General features: G+C 42.2%; 1 long non-coding RNA gene and 1 pseudogene across 1 annotated transcript; both read left to right on the forward strand.

Annotated features, from left to right (window-relative positions):
* The first annotated feature begins 1,935 nt into the window (after window positions 1–1,935).
* LOC111823713 lies at window positions 1,936–8,125 on the forward strand. The gene is made up of 3 exons (XR_002826785.1): window positions 1,936–2,068; window positions 2,883–2,983; window positions 7,764–8,125. It is a non-coding gene; the product is annotated as an uncharacterized LOC111823713 (long non-coding RNA).
* LOC111823714 lies at window positions 6,694–6,794 on the forward strand (annotated as a pseudogene).
* Window positions 8,126–10,161: the final 2,036 nt, after the last annotated feature.

The raw sequence follows: 10,161 nt of genomic DNA on the forward strand, positions 1-10,161 counted from the left end.
GCACCAAGCACTGTTCTAAGTACTTGCAATGTTTAAGCCTTACAACAATTCTATAAGGTGTTTGGTATAATCCCAATATTATATATGAGAACCTGAGGCACAGGAAGAATAAGCAATTTGCCAAATCCTATATAATCAAAACCTAATATGCTAAGTCCATTCAACCAATCAAAGCGTAATATGCTAATGATATGCTAACGCTGCTCAACCGCTCGCTTGATGTGCACTGACCATCAGGGGGCAGATGCTCCGATGGGTAGCTTGCTGCTGGGGTCCAGCCAGTCAGGACTGAGATGGGGCCAGACATGTCCTGGAGCCCTCCCGCGGTCCCTCCCCGGCTGGCCAACCTCCTGTGTTCCTCCCTGGCCCTGATCGTGCACCGGTGGAGTCCCTTGGCCTGGCCTGCGCCCTCTCACAATCCAGGACCCCTCAGGGGATGTCAAAGAGCTGGTTTCATGCCCTAGCTGGTTTGGCTCAGTGGATAGAGCATCAGCCTGCGGACCAAAGGGTCCTGGGTTCGATTCTGGTCAAGGGCATGTACCTTGGTTGCAGGCTCCTCCCCGGCCCGGGCCCTGGTCAGCGCTCCTACAGGAGGCAACCAATTGATGTATTTCTCTCACATCAATGTTTCTCTCTTTCCCTCTCTTCCATTCTCTCTAAAAAATCAATGGAAAAATATCCTCGGGTGAGGATTAACAAAAACAAACAAACAAAAAATAAAGGTGACTAAATGTTAAAAAAATTTTTTTTAAATAAATAAAATAAAAAGGAGCCGGGTTTTGGCCCGATCCCACAGGCCAGGCCAAGGGACCCCACTCTGCACGAATTCGTGCACCGGGCCTCTAGTGTGTACTGCCATGTCGTGCGGAAAGGGCAGAACTGGGGTTCAAATTCAGCAGTCTGGTTTCAGATCTTTGCTCTTAACTACTAGACATTTTCATTCATATTTTGTCGGTTACAGACTTTACAAAGTTGTTGTTTCCCATTTGTCTGTCTTTTAACTTTAAAGTTAAAAGCTCTCCCTGCATCTCCCCCACCTTTCAGGCCAACCTCCTTTTCTTTCTTTTAGTGTCTTGTCCCCGTCAGCCCACAGAGTAACTCTGCACCTAACTCCTCTGGCATTTACCGCAAGTTCTAATACAAGTGAGATCACAAACTAAACGCAACGGGTACACTCCAAGTGCCGCCAAAAACATGTTAGCCATGAGGAGGCTAATGTTTTCACTCTTACAAATCTTGTGCACAAAGTTATAGTGAGTGAGTGAAAACAGGGAGCCCGAGTGGGGGCGGGGTCCCCAGGCACAGACCGACCCAGCGCTCTCCGCTCTCTGGGGCCCTAGTTGGGCAAAGTCCTCATGGGCACACAGGAACTGTGCTTTAGGCGAATTGAAAATTTATGTATTTATTTATTAATACCAGAAAAAGGGGAAGAAAATCATCCATTTGTTCTTCCACTCGATTGATTCTTAAAATAGGAAAATTAAAGACTGCCTTGAAAAGGGGCTCCAGAACCTGAGGCGGTCGGCTGAAACGCCAGCTCGCTTCCAGCTGGGCAACCTGTGGGGCGGGCCTCGCGGGGAGCCCGAGCGCTGCCGCCCGGCGCGCTCTCGGCCGCCACGTGACGGCACCGGCCGTGGTCACGCTGGGGGGGGAGGGGGAGGGGAGAGAAACACCGCCCACCACTCACCGGCAGTTCAATCGGAAACCCTGAGCGGACAGGGTGGGCGGGCCCGCGCGCCCTTCCCGCGGTGACCGCCCAGCACAGGGCGGGCCCAGCCACCGCCCTCCAGTGGGGTCCGGGCGCTCGTTTCCGCCCAGGCGAAAGGGCGAGGCGAACGTCAATCAGGCAGTCCAGCCAATGGGCTCGCGCGCTGAGCTCGGGTCCGCACCCGCCTCGGCCTCCCGGCGCCCGCGCTGCTTTCCCTCAGGCCGCCACGGCCCTCCGCCCGCGCTCCCTTTCGCGTCTTCGCGCGCCGCTCCCGGGGGATGGCGGGTGGCGGCGGGAACGAAGGCCGGGCTGACTCCGCGAAGGGAAACTGCAGGCGGTGGCCTTTTCTACGAGCCCGAGGTCAGCAGGGTAAACGGACGGCGCGCGCGGGCCTGTCGCCATTTTCCTTCGCTTGACTCCCTGGGGCGGTGGGAGAAAGGGAGCTTTGGGGCCGACCGGAAGGGGCCTGGGGGCTGGGGCGGGCAGGCTGGCTGGCCTCGAGGGGGACCGCGGGTGGCGGTGGTGCCGGCGGGGGATGGGCGCCGCGTGGCGCGGCCGGCTGGCCCCAGCCCCCTCCGCTTCCCGCCCAGCGCCTCTCGGGCGGGGGGAGGGGTCATTCTTCACATTCTTCAATCCTCCCTTCCCCCGCTGCAAGCCAGCTTGGGGGGAAGTCCGGCCCCCGGTCGTCGCCCATTGGCCGGCGCCTCCCCCCGCCGTAGCGTGACTGGCTACTGGAGTCGCCAGGTCCTCAACGTCACTTCCGCCATCAAGTTTGTGGGCCGGGGAGACCTTGGCCTTGGGGGCTGGCCTGCGGGAGGGAATGTAGGAAGTGCGGGGGGGCCCGGACGCGAGCGAGCGTGCTGGCGGGCCGTCCCTGCGCTGGCTCCCTGCCCCTGTTCCACTCGGCCGAGCGCAGTCTCAGTCCCGGAGCAGCTGGGCCGCCGGGGCCGCCGTCCTTGGCGGGGCAGTGGGTCGGGCGGGAGTCAATGGGATCACGGGGGATGGGTTTGTGCCTGGCCACCTGGGCCCCCGCCAGCGGCCCCAGCCCCGAGTGGCGGCTGCACCCCTGGAAGCAGGCTGGCTGGTGCACGTGCCCGGCGGGCTCCGGTGCGAGGACTATGTCACCTTTCTGTCCTTGGCCAGCAATGGCCCTCTGTCTCTCCAACTTTTACAGTAGGGCCTGGACCCGTGCCTTCTGTGCCAGAGATGAGGCGTGTTTGAGCAAACTTCTTATTGACGAGAGGGTTGGCAAACGAGGAGGAGGCATTGGGCACAGTGAGTGTTACATTCTTGAAGTAATTAGGAGACTGGATGAGTTTACTTTTTAAAATTGTACTAAGTACTGTCTTCTTGGCACTGAATTCCTAAGTTAAAACCTCATTAGCAGTCCCCTGCATTTATTTATATTGACCTGGAAATCTCACAATAGTAAAATTATGTATTTTAGGACACGATTGTTTATATCCAGGTGTTTTTTATTTGCTGTATGGGGGTCAGGTTCAGTTACAGTATATTCAGGGAGTATGTATAGTTAAGGAAGTAAATACTTGTAAACTTGTAAGTTATTTTGAGTGGTTTTGTGAGGGTGTTTGATTTATTTGTACACAATTGCTAAAAGTACTGTTTTTAAAGTTTTGAGCTTTTTGATCGTAGACAAATGTCTTGACCCCTTTTAAATTCAGTTACGATTAAATAGCATTTTAAAATGTGTCACTAGGGCCCTAGCTGGTTTGGCTCAGTGGATAGAGCGTCGGCCTGGGGACTTCAGGGTCCCAGGTTCGATTCCCGTCAAGGGCATGCACCTTGGTTGCAGGCACATCCCCAGTGGGGAGTGTGCAGGAGGCAGCTGATCGATGTTTCTAACTCTCTATCCCTCTCCCTTCCTCTCTGTAAAAAATCAATAAAATATATTTTAAAAAATGTGTCACTAGGGTACAGACAGTGATAGTTTATGTGGGAAATGAACCCTTTTTGGATAGTTACTTTGCAGTCACAGCTAAAGGGTATTTTCCTCTTCACAAAATTGAAGCTCTGTTGAATTTGAGAGACTCGGGAATTTTGCAAGTGTCATAAAGAGAAAGTTTGTAAATCATTTAGTTCAGACTTAATAGAAAGAAATAAAGATTAATGTTTCAAACTGTAGATTCCAGTTCATTGAGTCATTAAATCAAATTAGTGGGTGATGATCAGAATTTTTAAAAAATAGAAAATACTTGTTGATTCAGCTGTAGAGGTGTATTTTTGCAACATATGTTTTTCTGACAGTGTCAAAAAAAAGTCTGAAAAACTTCTTCTAAAGGGTATTTTTCTCCATAGAACTGGTCTTCAAGGAGTATTAATAGCAGTTCTGTTTGTTTCTATTTGGTAGAGTATTTTCCCCTCAGGAATGAGGAAAATTTGCCATCAATGACCAGCATAGCATGCTTTTGTAATCACTTAATATTTTAATAGTCTGAGAAGCTTTTATTTAGATAGTAAAGGATGTTCTCCACTCCAGAATGCCAATGATTATTTTCCGTGGCTAGATGAGAATTGAAGAATCCGGATCCCCAGTAACGTTGTCAGCACTGCCTCATGTGACCTGACTGGGGTAAAGGAGGCCTAGTCAACTGCATGCTTTGCCTGTGTGGGTGTTCTGATTAAGAGTGGACTTCATTAAATAACCAGATAAATGAGAACCACCACTTTTTTTTTAATACTAAGTCTTTGAAATCTAGAGTGTATTTGGCAATTCAGCACATCTCACTTTGGGCTAGTTGCATTTCCAAGTGCTCAGTAGTTAGCAGGGCTAATGGCTACTGAACAGACGTGGAATTCTCTTCAAAAATTAACTTTTTCCAGATGAGTATGTGTAGTTTCATATTAGTCAAAAATGTTCCCTCCACAACCTCTTTTCGAATATGAGGAAATTGCATCAGGTAATTTTTTAAGGCTCTTTTCTAGGTCTAAATTTAAGTAGTATTTTAAGTCAGAAGACAGCTATACTTTTAAGGGTTACTTTGCTTTTCTAGGAATATTTTGAGATTTAGAGGATCTGTTTTAAAATGGCAGATATTATGAATTTGATTTGGGAGTATTTTGTTCTATTGGTCATCTTCTCTTGCTTTGTGACAGTGTTAGGAAGCTACTCTTGTGAGCTTTCCCTACCCCCTTTTATTTGGTCAATTATGTGATTGCTTAATGTATAGGAAAGAACATTTTTCTTAGTGAATTCACTCTTGTACAGTGTAAACTATTAATTATCTGCTAAGGATATAGTTAATTATAGTGAACTGTGGAATCTAGATGTAATAACTAGAAACCACATTTTTTTCTTTTGCTTTTGGGTATGTGTAGATAATACAGGGATTTTTCAACCTGGGGACATATTGGTACAATGAAAGATAGGAAGGTAGAAGATTTTAAAGGTTTAAGAAATAATGGCATATAAATAAGGACCATTAAGCAGAACAAGTCAGCCAAGTGGAATTGTCTTCCTTATAAATATTTGCCTGTGTTACAGGGTTTGTAGCAGAGTTTACTTAGGAATACAGAGGTAACAATGCACTTATTTTAGCAGGGAAATTGACCCCAAATTAACAATTTGCATTTGAAAATTTAACAAAGGAATACTTGGAGTACACGACATTAGTCACCTTATTTTAAAAATTCAGGATTTAGATAATTTCATCTAATCAAGAGCATCTTATGTACCTGCTCTGAGACTTAAGAGTAAATGAAAGGAAATGGTCCTTTTGGCAAGGATGGCCTAGTATTTGGCTGTTTAAAATTTTGGTGCAATGTTTGTGTAGGATATAAAACGGGGATCTTACATTAGAATTAGGTTAACTTTAGTTACATCTAAAAACATCTTGTCAATTTCAGGAGCGATCCATTGCTAAAAATACTGCAGATGCTCTGTCCAGTGAATCAAAATACTATTGGAGAGTTTGATGAATAGTAATGTTGTAATATTCAGCCAGCTTCATTAGATAATTGCATTAATATTGAACCTGAGTATTTGAGAGTGAAGTAAATCTCGAGTAAGTAGCCAGTATTCTAATTATGATTTGTATTGATAATCAGCAAGTCAAACTGAATGATGATTCTGAAGGAAATAGTTCTTGTTACTTATATGGAAGTTTAGCAAAAATGAAATTTATACAACCATAAGATGGCATGTGAATAAAGGCTTTTAAAAATAAAGCTTTCTGAGCTACTTTGTTTATAAGAGTATGTAAATTAATGTAAAGCAAGCATGTCAGACTCAAAGGCTAAGGGCCAAATAAGGTTTAAGTTTATGTGGGCTGCAAAAAAAACACACAAAAGCTTAAATTTTCATAGAAACATAGGTTTATTTTGATAGAGACATGCTGAATACAGAGGGTTGAAATAAATGAGTAATCGTTAACATAAAATAATGGAACATTTTAATAAAAATATTTTCTTGAACATTAACTTATCAGACACTGAATAACTGCACAAATTAATAAGCGTAATGCAAATAAACCTATTTTTCTTGTTCTCCGAAAGCAAAATATTTCCTGTTGCTCACACCAAACAAGTCAGTCCAAGACGAATTATGTGGCAATCGGCTGCTAAAATATTCGCTGCTAGTATTAGTGGAGAGAAATGGTGCGCCTGCGCATAAGGAAATGAATGCAATACGATTATAGTAATCAGTCATTATTAGCTAATGTAGTTTGTTATTAGTAATTATGTATAACAGGATATTGTAAAAATTAAGTTACAAAATTTTTATTTAAATGTTTCTACATTCTGTTATATTGGCTGGGCTGCAAAAATATTCGTTGTGGGTCGCGAGTTTGACATGCTTGATGTAAAGGGTAGGTAGCTCAGACTTCTGGAAGGACATTTTAGCTCAGAAGCTTAAGCTTTTAATAGGTATTCAGTATTTGCAAAGTAGAGTATGCCTGCTTCTGGACTATGTGAATTTAGCATGTTTTAAGAATTTAGAATCTAGTTTGCTTAAAATGCCACCTTTGGTGCTTGCTTTGGCAGCACATGTCCTAAAATTGGATACAGAGAAGATTAGCATGGCCCCTGTGCAAGTATGGCACAAATTCGAGAAGCATTCCATAAAAAAACAGAAACAAAAAAACAAACTACCTTTGATAAATGCAAATTTTACTTTATCAGTATGTAGCCTTCAGAATGTGTTTTTAGTAGGATCATGCCAATTAACCTTCTTTTGGTCAAGACTTCTTTGCAAATGTGATAAAAGCTATGGATTCTTGTAGAAACCTGTACTGTATAAACAGTTTTGGGGGCATACTGAGGCCCGTTTTGGATGTACGTTAACCCTAACTTTAAAGTGTTGACTATTCAAGTATGTTAAACATTATGATATATCGTACACTTCATTTACTAAAATATAGGTGATTTTAAAATGTGAATATTGCCCTGGCTGGTGTGGCTCAGTTGGAGCATTGTCCTGTGTAGTACATCAAAAGGTTGCAGGTTTCACTCCCAGTCAGGCCATATACCCAAGTTGCATGTTCAATCCCCAGTTGGGGTGCTTACAGGAGGCTATTGATCTAAGTTTCTCTCTCACATTGATGTTTCTCTCTCTCTCTCCCCCCCTTCCTCTCTAAAATAAAAATTTGAAAAAATGTGAATGTTATGAGTAAGTTAGTTATGGAACCTTTACTTGATACAGGTACTGACAAAAAGTTTATTCATAATTTGTAAGTAGATTTCATTCTTCAAAGCACTTCTTTTTTGTTGATTTCTCTCCCCCTTTTAAAGAATTTTATCAATTAGTTATCATTCAGTATTATTTTATACTAGAAGCCCAATGCACAAAATTCGTGCAAGGGCCTTGCCACGGCAGCTGCCTCGGCCCTCATAGCCCTGGCTTCGACCTGAAGGTCATCCGGAAGGATGCCTGGAAGGTCGTTCGGCTGTCTGGTGTAATTAGCATATTATGCTTTTATTATTATAGAAGGTTAGTTTCAGATGTACAGCATAGTGATTAGAAATTTATATAATTAAAGAAATGACCCCTCCCCATAAGTCCTAGTACCCATCTGACACCATACAATTATTATTGCAGTATTACTAACTGGAGATCGAGCCCACAACACAGGCATGTGCCCTGACCCAGGAATCTGAACTATGACCTCCTGGTTACCACTGACCCACACCAGCTGGGCAAAAAGATAAGTATTTTTGACGGTCTCAAATATATCTGAGAAGGTAAAATTGTCTAAAAGACAGTTTCTCAAACTGATTTAATTTATTAAGAAGAATAGTTAACCATTTGTTGAATACTTCTGGATTATTAAGGTGCTTTGAATGTGTTCCCAATTCCCAAAGCAACCCCATGAGGTGTGGCTGCTATAGTTTCCCATTTGGAGATGAGAGAACTAATTCAGTAACTTGCACAAGAAAGCAGCCACTATGTAGCTGCTTGACCCCAACGCTATTACCCTTTGCTTCTTTCCTGTATTGCTCTGTTGGACTGAAATCTGTTTCTTATATGTTTTGTCCAAGTTGAATTAGGATTTTTAATTAATCAAATTATATATATATATAGAGAGAGAGAGAGAGAGAGAGAGAGAGAGAGAGAGAGAGAGACCCCACTTATTTATGCATTCATTCATTGGTTGATTCTTGTATGTGCCCTGAGCAGGGATTCAGGCACAACCTTGGCGTATTGGTAAGACGCTCCAATCAACTGAGATACCCAGCCAGGGACAATCTAATTTTTAATGGGGAGGAGCAAGCTACGGATTGAGGTACTGTATGAATAAGGAAAGAAAATGGCTATAAAAGTATGTTACTTTTTAAAAAAGAATTATCTGAAAGGCAAAATTCAGATAGGTTTGGCTTAATAGCATGTTGTCTAAGAATGTTTGCAGCTACAGAATATTGAGCATCCACCCACTAGTAATTGGCATTGTACTTGGTGCTTTTGTGTTTTATTTCCTCTTAACAGCCCTCTAAGATTTGAGATATACATACATACATATATATATTAACAAAGCCCCAGAGATGATCTGTCTGAAGACATGGTAAATAAGCCAGGCTTCAAGCAGCTCTCTGATTTTGCAGTACACTTTATAGAGAAAATATCTCAAGAACAGAAAATGCACTAGCTAATTACCCAACTCCTTTCTCTTTCCCAGTAGCCAAGAAATATATGGGTGTGATCAGTGTTCATGTTAGGGTTTTTACTTTATTTTATTTCTTAATGAGTATTTCCATGGATCCTGATAATCCATAATCGTAGTATTAGGGTTGTGTTCTGTGGTTCTTAAAGCTTGCTTAATTAACAGTGCCTCCTCTCAGCTGTTAGATATTAGTTTCAAAAATTTGCTCTAATCAATTGTTTTCTTAAAAACTGCAGGCTTGAGAACCATCAGTGGATCACAAAATCAATTTATTATATATAGTAAAAGTAAGGATTAGTTGATGATTTTTGAACAGAATTAATGTTTTATTGTATTAGTATATATATATAGACATGTACTATTTAGAAATAGAAAAGACTTTTCTTGCAGTGGATTGTGGAAAGGTAGAAACCACTGCTCTAATGAATAGTGATGCTATATAATATCTTCCTCTTGCTCCTCACCCATCAACACCCAACTTTTGTATATTTTTCTCCCAAATGGAAGATCATTTTAGATTGCTTACTACTAACATGGTACCTATTTATATTGCTGGATGGTACCTATTTATATTGCTGGGTCAAGAAAAATAGTATAAAGTAAAGCATGTCACACTTGCCAAGATTGAAAATTTAATTTTAGATACCTACATTTGTTGAGGATTCAAACATTTTAAAAGAAAATTGGTCAGGGTTGAGAGTTAGGATAGGGTTGAGAGTTAGGATAGGGGTACTAGCTGGTTTTACCACGGCTGAAAGAACCGTGTTGGTTTAGAATACAACCCATATGCTAGAATTAGAAAGGCTTGATTTTTTTTTAGGGACAATTGTCTACATGCTCTTACCTTGAGTCATCTGGTCTTACAGAATAGAAATTGGCTCAAGTATTATAAGTTTGGAGATCCAATGATATCTCCTATAATTTGGGCAACTTATTAAACTTCTTGGCACCAGTTTCTACGTATGTAAAATAGAGATGATGACTATTAAATAAGATGGCACACATGAAAGACTTGATGTGGGCTCTTTTGTATGTTGGATGCCTTTTAAGTCTTTCCCCTTATTCTTACAGATTATTTATCTATTGATGTTTCAGCTAGGAAAGCTGAGGGGCTTAGAAAGGCTAAATTACAGTGATTTGAACCTTTGTTTTTGTTGACTCCAAATGAGGATTGTTGCTATGAACATTCCTGAATAAATTTTATGTTTAATTCTCTTGGGAGTATGACTATGAGTGGAATTTCTTGGTCATGTGGTAAAACTATTTGACTTTTTTTTGAACTCTAAAACACCAGCACCATTTTACATTTCTGCCAGCAGGATATGAGGGATCTGTTTT

This window comes from Myotis lucifugus, unplaced genomic scaffold (genome assembly GCF_000147115.1).
Source record: "Myotis lucifugus unplaced genomic scaffold, Myoluc2.0 scaffold_632, whole genome shotgun sequence".
Taxonomy (NCBI): domain Eukaryota; kingdom Metazoa; phylum Chordata; class Mammalia; order Chiroptera; family Vespertilionidae; genus Myotis; species Myotis lucifugus.